Here is an 18,863-nt window from a genome sequence, read left to right on the forward strand (position 1 = left end):
AACCAGACCAGTCCACTCTGATCCATTTTAAACTATGACTTGGGCCACAAGGCAAATGGTGTTACAGACAACCAGTTATACCAATCAATATAATGTAAGCATAAAACACTGTTATACAGATTACAGCTAATATACAGAGCACAAAATGATTACAAAAGAACAATTACCTAATGAGCTTTGTATTTAATATACAGGAGTTCAAAGAGAGCACTGTTAAAACCCTAATGCTAAGAGACCAAATGGAGAAAGACCAAAGTCAAAAGTGCGAATGTCGAAAGCCTGGCAGCATAAATAGCTGAAGCATAAAATACTGAATGTGTCACTGCATAAACATGCTGAAATATTAGATGTCACCAAAATCAGAATTTTATTTTACAACTTCAGGTAGTAATTTCCACCAGCTAACTTATCCTTGGTCAGGTATAAAATCGACACGGTTTTAAGCATGTCCTTGAGCTCCAAGTTATCAGTCACTGTTTTCAGATGAGCAGGACTCTCGGTGTAGTTTGCATCCATGTGCCAGCAGTGACTCAAAGATGCTGGGCTTTTCAGTCCTCTCTGAGGCCATGCAATCCTGGACTTAGTACGCATAAATAAGGAGGGAGTGGCAGGCAAATCCGCCACATGGAAGGTGCCAGGAATCTTGCTCTCATGCAGAAATGCTTTATTCTTTTCATCTGCTGGAAGCTTCCTCAAATGATTTTGTCTGGATGAAGCTACAACCAATGTGCACTCATCCAATTGCAGTGGAGCCATGTCTGACAATGCAGTGCACTGTCACGATGTCAAAACCAAAAGTGACTACAACGGTGAACAAAATATCCCAAACGTTACACGAACTGTACAAAACAGTAAACGAAGGCAATGAAAAGATTAATGTGGACAGTGTACGGCATTCACAGAATATCTCAAATGGAAAGTCCTCTGGGAATTATGGCATAAAAGGAAGCAATGCAAAGAAAGAACAGCCAGAAGAAAGTGAAATAATGCACAGTGTCAAAGAACAGAAGCAAAATAAGTAGACAGATATTGTATTTTACATTACACGTACAAATACAAGACTATGTCAGCACCCACAAGTTATCAGAGAAAATGCAACTGAATGCAAGTCTAAAGTTGCCCAAGCACTGCCAAATAAACAGTGAAATGTACAGCAGAGAAAAAACTAGAGAGAGAACTAAAAAAATGAACAGTACTCAATGTCTGAACAGTTCCAGTCAAACCATTGAAAACCCAGGACTAAAAATGTGTACTATGATGCATCAGAGTGCCTGATGCAGCAGCACATACCCCTTAACTGCAGAGCATTTTCATGTTTGCTCCCACGATATTGTCTGTTTTGGGCTATTTTAGTTATTTGATTTAAAAGCTTGTATCTCCAATATTTATTAGTGAATTAGTGAATCTTTCAGTAAATGTTTGTGGAGTAAGTATCTACAAAACATCATTAGACATGGGCTCCTACCCTCAAAGAAGACAAAGGAGCAGATATCTTAAATTTTACTGAAAAAAATCAACTGTTTGATGGCATTTTTATGCCTCGATGTATACAAATCTAAAAACACTTGTTTTTTTTATCTGAAATTATACTAACATTATATATCTGTGTTTTGGGTAGATTTGTTTAGTCTAAACAGAGCTGAAATCTACACCATTTATTTCCATCTGACTATTTTAGACAAGCTTCAGCTTCTCAATTTACAAAGGTTGTTCTTGCCTAAAACTTTAAATAAGAATCTCTCTCTACTACTTTAAGACATTTTTATGAAAATTACCAGACAAGACTCCATGATTATATCACTTTCACTTTATTTTGCACTGCTAAATAGCTTTTACAAAAAGTAGGCAAGAGAATCTCAAATGGGTCTATATTACATCGTCGAACTCACAGGAGTCCGAATGATGTAATATCGAACTGTGAAGTTATAAACCCAACATGTACAAACACACAGAACAGTGATTTTTTTTCCCCAAAGAAAAAAATTGCTGTTCCGGTACAAAAAAAAAAAAAACACATACATTTTAAACTTAATCTAATGTGGGGGGGGCTTCACCACCCCACACCCCCCAATGTGGGGGGCATGCCCCCTACATAAATATGCCAACTCCGTGATCACACCACAGTGGAGGAAATAGCAAAGCTGTGAAAACGGCCCACCAATTTTTTTCCCTGGGAAAAAAATTGGTGTTCCGCTTCTTCGCTATTTCCGTATTTCGAACAGTTGGGTTCAATATTGCAATGTTCGGACTCCTGTGAGTTCGACGTTGTAATATAGACCCTCTCAAATATGGGTATGTCACATGGATCATGCAAAATATGCATATTTTGCTAAAACATACAAAAATACAGAAAACATAATTTTTCTTTTAAAAGAGTATAATTTGTAATTCTCTTTTCATATCAGAGTACCAATAATGTGAATTTGATCCATACTGAGTTTATCAACTTGAAAAATGTGAAATATACATTGCTTTATGAAGCAAATAGGAAAGCTAGGACATTCATATGGCATAAGCTTACAGGTGATACCAAGTAGGAAACAATAAACGACCATATCTCTGTAGCCACATAAAGTGTTAGAGAACACCGTGGCTTTCAAATACAAGATGCTCTTTGCTGGTCATTCCAGCAATGAAAACACATACTCATCATTACCTTCTTGTAACACAGTCTATTCACACAAGTCTAAAGGTGTCATAAATCATGTGCCAGAAAAACGTTTATATTCAGGTGAAATAAATAGTATGCTTACTTGTAATGTAATGTAATGACAACTCAGTAAAGATGTACTATAGGCCATTAGTGGACTTGGCATACTGAGCAGAAGTTCTTTCAGTACCCAAAGATACTGTAGGCCATTAGTGGACTTGGCATACTGAGCAGAAGTTCTTTCAGTACCCAAAGATAATGTAGGCCATTAGTGGACTCGGCATACTGAGCAGAAGTTCTTTCAGTACCCAAAGATACTGTAGGCCATTAGTGGACTTGGCATACTGAGCAGAAGTTCTTTCAGTACCCAAAGATAATGTAGGCCATTAGTGGACTCGGCATACTGAGCAGAAGTTCTTTGCAGTACCCACAGAAGAAAATTAATACTGTGCATGTCAGACTGTAAATAAAGGCACATGAACTAAAACCATGGGGGTTCTGTCTTTGAAAGGCTATGTTTTTGTCACACTGTAAGATATCATTACAAAACTTTCAGCTAATAATAGAAGGGTATTCAGCTATAAAACACACCTAAAACATACCTTACAGCTTGTAGTGCAGCATTCCTCCAAAGATGATTCTACAGCTTTAGCCATTAAAGCATGGAACTGTATCCATGGTCTGTTACCACGAAACATATACATCTTTTAGGTAGTGAAGTATATAAGACTCAACATGATGAGAACAAAGTATCCATCTATTCTGAGGTCAGTTTTACCTGGCTTTTTATGGACTGCAAAAATGCCCGAAGATAAAATCAAATATAGTGCCAGACTATAATAATAAAATCCCTCTGAAAAGCTGATGATTTCACTAGCTTTATTTAAAATAGGCAATATGTTAGTTCCTCAATTGTAATTCACAATAAAAAATGTAGGGATTTGTAATTAGATATTTGTGTACAAAACACATGCATGGTGACCCAGTATAATGCGCACCTTTTGAGATGGCACACTACTCCTACCTGTGAAGGTACCATGTAAATATAATGGTCATAGTGTTCATCACCAAATACTGTTTCCCCAAGTGATCCTGTAGCTGCTATTTTCTTTCATAAATCATCTGCTACCTAAAAGAAAAAAAAAATTAACCCGCATTTTCTATAGTTCTGATATCTCATAGAGAACAGAACAAACAACTTCCACTTGCTTTCATAGGTCACCCGCAATCATATCCATTGCCATAAATATTAAAAAAAAAATAAGTGCAAGCATACATTTATGCATACAAATATATTCTGCTGTAGACAGTGAGTACTGTGATGACTGTCCACAGACCTATCTGGTTTTGTTTGAGAAATAGTGAAAGGGGATCAAATCACAGCAATAAACTTCAACTTGGAGCTTTCAGACACTAAGATCTACCCTCACCCCACCCCCACTCCCTCCAAGCCACAGTGATCACTTTAATTATATTAGCCTCAACCTGCCATTTGCTTTCCTCCACAGTATGCATCCCATAACTCTCGACTTTCCATCTCCAAAATGTTGAACACTGACTCTCACACATTGTAGAACAACTGGACAAAATATGGAACACAGGAACAGCTGCTAAGTGAAGTTCGCTGTATGTTTATAAAAGTTTTCCTCATAGTTATTAAAAGTCTGTAATATGATTCAGTATTATTGTTAGAAAAATATGTATTAATGTGTGTATGTTTAATGCAATTAGTAGTTAGAAGAATTAACATGTTTTTCATTCTATTTTATATGCACTGTTTTATATACGAATTGAGTTTCATATGAGAACTGAAAAAGATGCTTTTTGAAACTGCAGTGTGCTTTCTGAAACTTGCAAGATGCCCTCTGACCTAGTAACTGCTAGCACAGCAATATTCATGTTTATGCCTTTTAGAAATGTACTTGAGAAGCAGGTGCTTATCTGCTTGGTCAGGAACAAATGAATGAACAATGCTATTTCCTGTAAATGTAATGATTCTAAACAATCAGCTCTGTTCAAAGTATGAGAACATGTACAGCTGCAGAAGCTTAGAGATAAAGTAGACAAAGGATTATTAGAGAAATGAACTGCTAGCTTTGTGCTTGAATTAGCCATAGTACCTTGAATGGTAACATAACATGTATCTAACCGGTGGTAACCAAGGCCACGTTGTTTTCCTTAGGAAGTTTCTCACAAAAATTGATAAATCAGCAGAAATTCATGAGAATGGTGGTCAACAAGTGATGATGAAAAGACTTGTCACTTGTTACGTCAGCTTGGTAGGCAATGTCTTATTAGAAAGTGCATAAAAATGAAAGCATTTCCTGTTTCTAGTTAGACAAACTCTGTAATAGCATGTTTTTGTCTCCTTGCTGCAAGATTAAAGTGTCTTAACCTGAACCTACCGTGTTTTGATCATTTTTAAAGTATATTTTTCCTTTGACAGTTTGGTCCTTCGGACCAGAAAGTACCTCTCGCTCTAGGCCTAGGTCAGAATTGGGCCCCGGTGGCATGTACCCATACGGAGAAGAGGCCAAATCGGCTCTTCTGTTTTGAAAGTCCTCCGACTGAACTGTCATTCGAAAGAGGCCAGCCACTGTTTCTGATCTGGGATTGGAGGACGAGTCAACGATCCGGTGGATCAATTCATGGAGAGTCAGGTAAGGAGGAATTTACCTTTTTCTGTTTTAGATCAGGGACTAGTTACAGAACTGTTTTTTGTCAGGAGGATTTGCATGTGCAGATCAGGGACAAAAAGGTTACTGTATTGTCATAGATCAGGGAAACAGAATAGGTCGACAGTTATTCTAGATAAACTGTGAAAAGGTGTAGAACTGTGGTACCATGTGATAAGAAGGGTTACGTAACAATTTACAGCTTAGCTAAGGCAACATGGGAAATCAGCGCACGAAAAATTCCCGAAACCCGCCCCTAACTGAAGACGCGAAATACATGCAATTACAGCGTGTCGATAATATTAAGTACTATACGAAATGGGTTGAAAAATACAAATTTTATGGTACTTTAGATAAACCTGCACTTGTTAAACTTGTCAGACAACTGAAAACAGACGCAAAAGATCAGTTAAAAAAGCAGCGACAATTAGGAGTCCTTCAGGCACATAGGTGGCTTGAGGAAGCAAATCGCAGAGAACAAAAGATTAAAAATTCAAAAGCAATGTTCTTAGACAAGGAAGATAATAACTTGGTAATAGCAACGGCCCCTCCTCTGCATCCTCCGCTTCCCTTACCAGAATATGAAGCGAGTGGACAAACCGATCCACCTCCGCTATACCCAGCTGTTCCTACAAAATCACAACCGTTTGTCAGGGATCCTATCGAGACTAGGTCTCGAACACGTAACTTGAGAGGGGAAACTGAATTATATGAAATAAATAAAAATTCACAAGCTATGAGTGAGGAAGAAATATGTCCACTCATAGAAGTACCGAATCCACAGGCAGGCAGGACAGGATCCAACTCTCTTAGTTTATAGACCGTGGACACCGGAAGATATCCGGAAAGCCACAGAGGGAATTCCCCATCCGAAAGTTAATTTTAGAAAATTTTTAGAAGACTTACAGGGTATGAGATTAAGTTACCATTTGAATGGAGAAGAAGTAGAAAAAGTAGTTAGACAAATTGTAGGTCCAGAATGGCATATGATCAGTGGCAACTGGAATCCTCATGACGCAGAGCTCAGACCACTCCCACATAGTAATGCAGAATTGGATAACAGAATAAAAGGTCTGACAGACCGAATCTCTGAAAAGTGGAAGCCTAGAGCTGATTGGACTTGCATTAATCAGTGCATACAGAAAGAAGGTGAAACTGTTGATAGATATTATGCTAGATTATTAAAGTGTTTTAATAACCATTGCGGAATGCAGATACCCAAAGATCAAACACATGATTCCCCATATGAGCATCAGCTAAAGAACGCATTCATAAAAGGTAGTATTACTCCCATTAGTAGCTTTATTACAAAACACATGGTAGATCATCATACAGGTAGATTACAGTCATTACTTGAATATGCAAGACATGCCGAAAGGCATTTTAACAGCAAAAAGAAAGCTCAAGTATTTGCAGTAGAAGATGGGTCAGAAGTCTTTGTAGTACAAACCGGGAAAAAGGGTAAGAAAAATGCCCAGGGAAACAAACAATCTGATAAACGATCAGAAGATTTTGAAGAAAGAAAGAAAAGGGGTGAATGTTTTAAATGCGGGAAAAAAGGACATTTGGCAAGGGATTGCAGACTAAATAAAAAGGTAACTACAGAAGATAAGGAGGGTGAGGAATGACTATATGATAGTCAGGAATCACTGAATGAGAACAAACAAGAAAAGACAAACGCGAGTGTGGTAGCAAGGATAGAGGATGTGACAGAAGGGGTAGAGGATATTTTCTTCATCATCTATGAATTCATGTATGAAATTTTGGATTTAGCATTATTGAGCTTGGAGCTTTACTTAGCAGACACAAAACCGGAAGTTACGCTTCTGGTAGACGGGAGGGAAGTCGAATTTTTGTGTGACTCAGGGGCTTCACGGACCCTGATACATCCTTCCAAATTACCGGAAAATTCAGAATCACCAGATTACATACTAGTAAAAGCAGCTAATGGACAGCCACTCTCCCATGACATAGCAATAACTGACCCCATTTCAGGAATGACCCAGAAAAGCAAAATTGTTGTTTCTGCAAAATGCCCAGTAAATCTCTTGGGCAGAGACTTAATGCAGATACTTGGCATAGCCGTAGTCCCAACCATGCAGGGTATGGAAGCACAGCGACAAATGGATACTTTTGTAGTGCGACTGGAGGGTGAGACATATTATTGGTACAGCCAGGACTTGGTTACGACTGGTCCAGGGGCAGTAACCGAAGAATTGATGAATGTAGCCATCAGTAAATCCCCCTCCCTTGACACTGACAAACAGCATTTGTTGCATTGTACTCTATATTACTGTAACAGACCAGGATCTGATAAAGAATATGAGCAAGAGTTGTTTCAAAACCATGTGAACAGGCTAGTATTGTGAAATTTGTACTGGGACACAGAAGGAAACAGTGTAATAAGCTGTTCATTGCCCCAGGAATTTTTAGCACTTTACAAATCTAATCGATTGCCACATGTGAGCTTTACTAAAAATAGAAATTTGAAGTGGGCAGACTTAGGAGAAAAAGTCACGAGGTGGGAAAAACAGACAGAGTTAGAACTCTCTGAACAAGGAGTACAGAAGCAGAAATTGAATTAGATAACACAGACACACCCAGCTGTACACTCACAGGCCAGTGAGGATAGCTGAGTATTACTCTTACTGGAAGAAGAGGAAAAAGCCTTACGAGACATACCAGAGATTCTCTGGTCAACAGGGAAATCAGATGTAGGACTTATTCGTACAGCAGGACCAGTTACTATTATGCCAAAATCGGCATTTAGACCTCAGAGAAGACAGTATCCCTTGAGAAAGGATGCAGAGATAGGGATCAAACCTATAATAGCAGCCTTACTTAAGGACGGAGTCTTAATAGAATCTCCCGATTCACCATGTAATACACCCTTATTTCCTGTTAGGAAAGCAAACGGGGAATGGCGTATGGTCCAAGATTTACAGGCTGTAAATGACGCAGTTATTCCCAGGGCACCAACGGTGTCAGATCCACACACCTTACTGAATGATTTGAAACCTCAGCAGAAGTATTTTTCTGTAGTAGATATTAGCAATGCATTTTTCTCAATACCTATACACCCTGACAGCCAATACTGGTTTGCATTTACATTTCAGGGAAAACGGTATACATATACAAGATTACCACAGGGATATTGTGAAAGCCCAACAATATTTGCACAAGAGATGGCGAGTAACCTGGCCGGATTCATCCCACCGAAAGGTAGTCAGATTTTACTTTATGTAGACGACATTCTGCTGGCAGCCCCCACCCAGCAAGAATGCAGAGAGGATACCATAGCATTATTACAATTTTTAGCTACTCAAGGACACAAGGTAAACAAAAACAAACTGCAACTTTGGAGAAAACAAGTTAAATACCTAGGATATGTAATATCCAAAGAAGGCAGAATTTTAGATGAAGACAGAAAAACAGCAATATTACAAGCACCTAGACCAACCACCAAGAAGGAAATGATGTCCTTCCTGGGAACTACTAACTTTTGTCGGAGTTGGATACCGAATTATGCTTTGGAATCTGCTCCGCTGACTAATTTGATATTCAAAAGGCCGATGGCAGCACAGGATTTATTACAGTGGTCACCAGAAGCAGAAGCAGCTTTCTGCAAGTTAAAACAATTGATAGCATCTTCCTTAGTTTTAGGATTACCAAACTATCATAAGCGATTTTTTCAAACTGTAGACTGTAAGCAAGGTTATATGACATCAGTGTTGACACAGCAGCATGGGGACAGACAATGCCCCATAGCGTTCTATTCATCACAGTTAGACTCAGTGGTGCGATCCTTGCCCCACTGTGTACAAGCATTAGTTGCTGCTGCAATGGCAGTGCAGGCTTCAGCCTCAGTAGTGTTGTTCCACCCTCTCACATTGAGAGTGCCTCATGCAGTCGCAATCATTTTACTGCAAGAAAAAGTAGCATATCTTTCGCCTGCTAGACATCTTTCCTGTATGACTATACTGTTGAGCCAACCTCATATGACAATTGAACAATGCACAACTTTGAATCCGTCAACCTTGCTCCCAACACCTGCAGATGGCAAACCTCACTGCTGCCTGCAGGAGATTGAGCAAAAGACACTACCTAGACTAGACCTTACAGATGTTCCCTTGGATGATGCCGAGGTGACATACTATGTGGACGGCTCGTGCAGGAGGGGTCCTACAGGACAGAATCCAGTGGGGTATGCAGTAGTTTCTGATACCGTGATTTTAGAAGCAAAGTCTTTACCACACAACGTATCTGCACAAGCAGCAGAATTGATTGCCTTGACAAGGACATGTACCCCAGCAGAAGGTAAGAAAGTGAATATTTTTACTGACAGCCAGTATGCTTTTTCTACTGTACATGTTTTTGCGCAACAGTGGAAAAATAGAGGAATGATAACATCTACTGGTAAACCATTTAATCATGCACAATTTATTTTAGATTTATTAGACTCTATTCAGTTACCTAAAAAAGTAGCTATTTGCAAATGCGTAGCTCATACCAAACAACAGGATAGAATTTCAAAAGGTAATGCAAGGGCTGATACAGCTGCAAAGCAGGCAGCTTCAGCTTCAAAAGTTTTTATTTTGAGTGAGGAATTACAACCCTCTGAGATTTTAGATTTAGAAATGTTAAAAACAATGCAGACACTTACTACAAATGTAGAAAAACAAAAGTGGATAAAACGAGGAGCAATCCTTGAGAAGGGACTGTACATCTCCAAGGAAAAGAAACCAATTCTACCATCTAACTTGTTTAGATATGCAGCTTTGTTGAGCCATGGGCAGAGCCATGTCTCAACAGGGGGGATGGTACAGTTAGTGAATCGAGTGTTTACGACGTATGGATTTACTAACTATACAAAAAATTTTTGTGCAGCATGCCATGTTTGTAACAAGCATCATGCACAAGGGGCATTGAAGCCTAAACAAGGGAGTTTCCCCAACACCACCGTATCCGTTTCATACTATTTGTATGGATTTTATAGAACTGAACAAATGTGAAAATAAAAAGTACTGTCTTGTCATTATAGATATGTTTTCCAAATGGGTGGAAGCTTTTCCAACTAAAAATCCAGATGCAGCTACTGTTGCAAAGGTCCTTGTTAAAGAAATTATACCCAGATTTGGCATACCGGAAAAGATTTATAGTGACAATGGTACACATTTTGTAAACCAAACAATGCAACAATTTAGTCGCTATTTCGGGATATCATTGAAAAAAAACTGTGCGTATCACCCCCAATCTGCAGGATTAGTAGAGAGGCACAATGGGGTGTTGAAGAATAAGCTTAGGAAATTGATTAGTGAGACACAAAAGAACTGGGTGCACTGTTTACCTCTAGCACTGTTGAGCATGAGAACTGTTCCAAATGCAAAGGGATTAACTCCTTTTGAAATTTTGTTTGGGAGGGCATATTATACACCTCAGTGGAAACCTCTCATGTCTGCAGAGCAGGAGGCTGACAGTTCAATTGCAGGGTATATGAGGCAATTTTTGAATAACAAATTTTTGCAGTTAAATTCGGTTTCAGATAAAGAGCAACCAAAATTGGAAGCAGCAGTAGCCCTAGGCACCTGGGTCTGGGTGAAGATTGTGAAGAAAAAGAACTGGAATTCTCCGAAGTGGGAAGGGCCATACCAGGTACTACTGTCGACACCCACTGCAGTCAAGATCGCGGAGTGAGCATTCTGGATTCATTTAACACACTGTAAATTGGTTAAGAACTTTGAACTGGACAAAAACCTTGTTACTGTTGTACAACGAGAACAAAATGGCCAGGTATAGAGTAAATAGAGACATTGAGCAACCTCCGAAAACTTGCATGATCATTTTGATAGCTATGCTAATTACATTGTTCTTTTTGTTGTGGCCTTTCCTTTTTCCTGCCACAAAAGTTGAACTGATTAAACATGATGAGCCAAACATAGACTGGCATCCGAACTTTAACACTTATCAGGCGATTACACATGTGTATGCTGAGACTTTTAATGTTTCGAACTGCTGGGTCTGCACGGCCATACCAACAGCATACGGGGGTTATTAATGACTGCTATCCCCCTAGGGGTCAATGAGACCTGGGAAAATCTGTTTTTTGACACTGTAGCTATTAAAGCATATGATAAGGTAGCACTGTATTTGCCTGTGACACAAAAGGGAATTGTATGTTTTTACAAAAATGATACTATACAAGTGGGTTGGAGCAAGTGTAATGTGACCGTACAATATAAATGTTATACAAAAGCAAACGATTTAGGTGGATCTTATAGTACAGATTATAATTCATTTCTTAAATCTATGCATAAGACTCTTGATCAAGTACAACGTAATCCTGTACTTTTTAAACAGTTACCTGTGATAGATAGGAAAATGTTTCATGCAGGGCAGTCATTTCGTAACAAAGTAATCAGCAAAGTAGAGGACTGTTATTTTGTGTGTGGTAAAAAAGCATATAAATGGTTACCTGAGAATTGGTCTGGCAGTTGTTTTTTGGGATACCTGGTCCTGGCCATACGACACACTGCAGTCTTGCCTCATGGAAATATTCGAAATACCCGAAATGTAGCCAAAAAGACTGTTAAAAATCCTGAGAATCCAGTGGGACAGATCGAGGCGGGCTGGAAAGACCATCATAGTGTGGGAACCAAACTTACGCACATGGACTTGAGTGACACTGTCATATCGTGGGCAGGCATATTACCTGCATATGGCACAGTTAAATCGATTTGGGAGCTGCGAAAACTGTCTAAACTTCTCGAAGTAATGAGTAATGCAACTTTTTCTGCTCTTGAACTGATAACTGATGAACTGAATGCAATGAGAACTGTAGTGCTCCAGAACCGAATGGCTCTTGACTTCACCCTAGCGGCGAGGGGTGGGACGTGCGCTTTAATCAAAGAAGAATGCTGTGCATTTATTCCAGATCATCAGCATGAGATTAATGACCATCTTGAGGTGATTCAGCAAGTGTCGGCCATGACCAAACCAGGCCCAAACCCTCTGATGGACTTTTTCCAGAATTTGTTTGGGGGGGTGGGGTTCCATCCTAATGAACATTTTGATTGCCATTGGGGTGGGATTACTCCTAATAGGAGTTTGTATTTGTTGTGGAATCCCCTGCATGAAGAAATTAATTAAAGAATTTATAGACATATCAATTTCTGAGACTATGTATCAGAGTACTGAATTCGAAGAGCTGCTAGAATGTGAAACACTTTCATAAAGTTTAAACTGAATGACTTTCTTAACTGCAAATCCTGATTGGAAGAGGTTAAGAAAAGAAGCAAACTGTTTATTCTTTTTGAAAATAGAATTAAAAAGTATTAACAGGGGGGAAATGTTAGAAAAATATGTATTAATATGTGTATGTTTAATGCAAATTAGTAGTTAGAAGAATTAACACGTTTTTCATTCTATTTTATATGCACTGTTTTATATACGAATTGAGTTTCATATGAGAACTGAAAACGATGCTTTTTGAAACTGCAGTGTGCTTTCTGAAACTTGCAAGATGCCCCCTAACCTAGTAACTGCTAGCACAGCAATATTCATGTTTATTCATGTTTATGCCTTTTAGAAATGTACTTGAGAAGCAGGTGCTTATCTGCTAGGTCAGGAACGAATGAATGAACAATGCTATATCCTGTAAATGTAATGATTCTAAACAATCAGCTCTGTTCAAAGTATGAGAACATGTACAGCTGCAAAAGCTTAGAGATAAAGTAGGCAAAGGATTATTAGAGAAATGAACTGCTAGCTTTGTGCTTGAATTAGCCATAGTACCTTGAATGGTAACATAACATGTATCTAACCGGTGGTAACCAAGGCCACATTGTTTTCCTTAGGAAGTTTCTCACAAAAATTGATAAATCAGCAGAAATTCATGAGAATGGTGGTCAACGAGTGATGATGAAAAGACTTGTCACTTGTTACATCAGCTTGGTAGGCAATGTCTTATTAGAAAGTGTATAAAAATGAAAGCATTTCCTGTTTCTAGTTAGACAAACTCTGTAATAGCACGTTTTTGTCTTCTTGCTGCAAGATTAAAGTGCCTTACCCTGAACCTACCGTGTTTTGATCATTTTTAAAGTATATTTTTCCTTTGACAATTATTTACCCTGGCTATTTGATAAAGAAAAAAATCACAACAATGAAATTGTGACAAAACTTTTAAATGTGGAGCAGTGTGGTGCATGGAATGTGGTGCTTGGAATCTTATACATTTAAAAAGAGGAATGTTCCTTTCTTCCACAAGCAACCACTTCTGTTGAACAGCTGTGACTGTCAAAGGTGGTAAAAAGGGCCACAGAAATGGCTGCTGCTGCACTTTCAACTGCTCCTGATTTAGCCTCATATTGTTGCCCTGTCCAATATCTTCTGGTAAATCACTGAGAAGTACAGACAATTCAGTAATTCCACACATTATAATTCCATACCTCTTATTGTTCAGAAAATACATGTTGATACAAAACCTCTTTTTCTGCTAAATAAAAATAAATAAAATAAAAGCTATTTAACATTTGTTCCCCGGAAAACTCTGATTAGGAGAGAGCCTATTTTCAGCAGACGCACAGTGAGAAATGATCCAGACGCATGTCTTTGGAATTTTTATGGGAATTAGAGTAATATTTAATTTTCCCTGATTTTGTCTCTTTGTCCCCCCATTATTTTTGGCTATGTTCAGAATTATTGATCATAGAAGTTGAGAGGTATACAGCAAGGAACCACAGCCCCTAATTTTGCTTCATACTGTTTGCCCTGTCCCTGATATTTCGGTAAATAACTGAGGATCAAAAACAAGTCAATAATGACAGACATTACAATTTCATACTTCTTATCGTTAGAAAAATATGTCTTGGTGCAAAATTTCTTATTGTTCTAAAAACATTCAAGTGAATTAGAGTAATATTTAAATGTTTTCTCTGGTACTTTGCCCCTCCCCAATTTCTTTTGCCTATCTCCAGAAGTCTTGAGCAAAGAAGTTAAGAGGAATGCAACAGAGAACCATACTTCTCAAATATCCTTGATTTGCATCATATTTTTTTGCTCTGACCCTGATTTTTTGGTACAGCAATGAGCATTACAATAAAGTCAGTAATGCCAGTCATTCAAGTTTCTCACTTCTTACTGTTCAGAAAATGCATGTTATCTTAAAACCTGTTGCTGTACTAACTTTTTTAAATGAATCAGAGTAAAATTTAAAATAATTAATAATTTTGACCCCATTATTGTTAGCTTTGTCCAGAATTTTTGAGCAAAGAATGAGAGATAGGCAGTGACACTCCCCTTCATGTTGCAGTAAAAGTAAATTAAGCAAAAATATAAATATTTCTCTCATGGAGAGTGACTTCTGTTACCACTGCCCCAGTTCTAGCCAGCTCCAGTTCAATAGGTTGAGTATTAAGTAGCAAGTCATATGCATAAGAATGTTAGTTGTAGACAGTGTCAAGAAGAGTTAGTGTAAGAGCAGCAGTTGTTACAACAGATGTGGACTATATACATTCTATTTACAACTGAATCTTCACTGTTTATTTCTGTAGCCCAAATATCTGGGGACCAAAGAGAAATGTGAGAAAGTGAAGGTTGTTTGTGTTACAGTCAGCATGGTAAGGAGCAACAGCATAGGCAGGAGTCCTTGAACTGGCCTTTTAGTTGCTCTTTGACAAGTTGTTATGGAGTCTTATTGGTAGAGGTAGTGAGTGCCATAGCTTGGGGGGGTCTATATCATATAATCGATATTTCAAAATGTCAAAGCACCTTTACTCAACACAAAAATGTTGAACGCTGAGTTTGTCGAATGGCCAAAACACTGATTTTGTTCTGTCACATCTGCCCTTTCCCCAAATGAAGTGCGGTCTCAGAGTTAGAATATTTAGTCAGGGGGTGAGAGGCACAGCCGAAGCAACCCCCCACTTTAATACATTAGTTTTTATGTCGTGTTGTCTGTTGGCCTTCTGATTTCTTTTCCTTGGAAAGAAATTGGTGTTTTGGCCATTCAACAAAGTCAGCGTTCAACATTTTTTTGTCGAGTAAAGGTGCTTCGACATTTTGAAATGTTGAGTATATGATATAGACCCAGTTTGGGGATAAGAATGGAACAAATGGCTTCCCCTGCTGAGTTATTAGTTATATAGCTTGATGTAGGAAAGGCACTCAACTAAGTTATGCAAATGGTTGTGCAACAAACACAGACACACACAAAGGGGCAGCAGTAATAAAGTATGCATAAACAGCAATCAGTATAGAGCTTAGCTACTCAAGGTTCCTCAGGGTCTGCATGATCTGACCCATGTCACTGTAGGATGCCCTGGACTGAAATTATGTCCAAGTGTACTTAACCACCTGCATGGTACGCAGTGGTTTAGTACTATACCCCACAGCCCCACATTCACTACAATCAGTAGCAAATCGCCCAGTGTAGTCATAATTACATAATTCACTAATGAACCTGGAGAATGGCAAACTGCATGCTAACCTGTAGAAACACAAAGCAAGAAAATATAACAATCATAATCCAGTGGTTGGTAAGCTGATAGCAATGCAGCTAAAACTACATCTTGGTCAAAAAATACAGCTGGCAATAAAACCTTTATGATGGAGAAACCCCAGAGTTGATTATATTAAGTAGGGTGGTTCAGGATCACAGCCCCTGCATCAGAGTAAGGAGCATTTCCTCAGCAGAAATATAATGTCATGCATTTTACTGTCAGTCATATTTTTCAGCTGAGGTGTACCTTTGGAAACATTACTCTTTGCAGATCACCACAAATAAATCTAATAATATCTGATACTGAAACAGCATACTACAGAGTGTGTTAAATATCTAAATATCATAGTCTTGTTTATCACTCTGGTACCATGGTGGCATGCTTTGATGTGCTGTTGCATATGAGAAACACCACAGTACATGACAGCTGTTAGTACAACCGTACAGGTACCTCTACTTTCAACAGTCCTGAACTAGCAGTTGCTCTGTAACTTCCTTTAACAGCTGAATATTTATTTTATTCATTCATTCATTCATTCATTCATTCATTCATTCATTCATTCATTCATTCATTTTTAGTTGACCCAGCTAGTGGCTTCTTTTCAGGGGACAGCCAAGGTGATGTTTATACTACTAGGGGAAAGTTGGCCAGGGCATCAGGGAATTTCTCCTACTCTTTTTGGAGAGTGAGGAGAAGCGGTTTTGCTGCTACACTTCTGGTTTCTGTTCTGGGTTCAACGCTGGCTCGGAGAAACTGGAAAAAAGATGGAGGCAGCAAGTGTTTGTGCTGGCGAGTGGCAGGAATAGGAGATGAGTCTGCAGAAGGAAATAGAGTCAGAATATGGTGGTTTGCAGAGTGGAATCAAAGGTGAAGGGTCGGCTGAATTGCTGAAGAAGAAGGTGGTGGGTGCAGTGAAGGAGGATAGTGCAATAAAGGTAATCAAACCTGTGCAAGATTCAGAGTACTTGTTCCAAAAAGATCTGTTTTATAAGTCCAGGTCAGAGTGTATAGTTACAACCTTCCAATCAGGAAGGTTGTGGGATGATTATTTAAAAGAAATGGTAATGCACAGGGAACCAGAGAGTGAAGCAGTGGCATCATGGGGGGATATTATGGACAGGATTCAGAAAGAAGAGAAGAAATCATAGAAGAAAGAAAATCATATGCATCGATGGTGAAAGAAGGAAAAAAGCAAGGAGAGGGAAGAAGAGAGGACCCAAAGAAGAAGTTTGTTGTAAAGCAATACAAATGAAAAAGAACTAGAAAGATACAAGGTATGGGACACTGTTATTGCACTCTTGAGGATATTATCTGATGAGGTAAGAGCTTTCATTCATATTAATAGAGACTTACTGTTATATTATGGTGCAGATTCAATAAAGCCTAAGTGTACACGATATGTATACAATAACATTCATATCACATCACCAATGTACGTGTAGTCTATACTTTGTGGTAACCTTTATGAATCCCTGTAAATATTTAAACCTGCAAGAATATAAGTAGGAAAACTAAAATTAGGAGGAAGAAAATGTGTTATGTCTGTGTTGTCTGGTCACTCAGAACAGTGTACATTTAGTGTAGACTTTACTGAATCTGGCCCTACATTTGAGAATGGACAATACATGGAATGTTTTTAGAAAGATTTGAAAAAAAGAAAGAACATATTCTGTGGAACTATTATGTAGTACAGACTTTTCATAGAAAAAAGATTTCATATACAATTTCAAACTGAAGTAGATAAGGAAGCATTAAAAGACTAAGAACTATTTGTAAAGAAGTGCTAGACACTACAAAAGGATATGATGAAAGAAGCTTGTTGACTGTGGGATGGGATTGTGGAATAATTTTTAAGATGGAACATGATAATATTGCATATATCCCAAGTGCAATAAATGTGAAGGGAAATAGTGGCTACATAGGATATAAGGGACAGCTGAAAACTTGCTTTTTTGTGGAAAAAAATATCATTTAATAAGTAATTGTAATAAAAGAAGATGTTTTGTTTGTGTGGAAGTGGGACATGAAGCAAAGAAATGTGATTTGAAGTGTACAAAATGTGGAAAAATGGGACATGATTCAATTAACTTTGATGAACCTTTGCATGTTGAACAATAAGAACAGAAGAACATGTGCATGATAGAAAAATAATGTAGAAAATTAATATGAAATGCAGAATATTGTGCAAAAGAAGATAAAAATCATGATGAATAAAGAAAATTAAAAAAATAATAATAAAGAACAATCAGTGCTAAAAACAAGTGAAGAGGAAGATAGTTGTAAAGTAGTAAGAAGTAAAAAAAAAAAGTTCTGTAGGGAGAAGGGTGAGAAATAGGAAGAGAACATTAAAAAAATTGTGATTATGAAAGAAAATAAAAAAGATAATGGTAAAGATGGGAAATAATAAAATTAGAAAAATCTGAAAGTTGCATTAATAAATGTTAACAGCATAAAAATGTTAAAATAAGGCTAGGTGTTGTAGAAGGTTTACCTTCATAATGTCAGTGTCCCCAGAATGTCAAACCCACTTCCACGAACACCAAACTGCGACGTCAAAAAACCTTGAATACCGAATGTCCGAACCACAAAATCTCACCCCCTTTTTTGACCCATGTTAGCATTTGTTTGTAGATGTGGCAAGGTCAGGAATGTTGAAATATGAGGTTTTTCGATATTCGAACATTTTTGCGGTTCCGGATTTGCAGAAACGGTTCGGTGATGTGGCTGTTTGGTCATCCGTGATCGACAACATAATGGTAAACCATTGTAAAATGGTGTATGCTACTTGATATGCATGTAATCATTTTAGAAGATACAAGAACTTTGATGAAAGAAGAAAGGAAGCTGATGGAAAATTTATGGCATGGGAGTATTGTATAGAACATGGGAAAGATACATGTTGAGGAATTGCTGGGCTATGTAGTGAAATGGTTAAGATTTTAGATATTTTAGATACCTTAGTTGAGTTGGGTTGGGTAGAATAACAGTGATAAAGATATAAAACAGCTGTGCACTGGAATCATTGCAATATATTTATATGTC

This window comes from Protopterus annectens, chromosome 15.part0 (genome assembly GCF_019279795.1).
Source record: "Protopterus annectens isolate FY-2018-M chromosome 15.part0, PAN1.0, whole genome shotgun sequence".
Classification (NCBI taxonomy): domain Eukaryota; kingdom Metazoa; phylum Chordata; order Ceratodontiformes; family Protopteridae; genus Protopterus; species Protopterus annectens.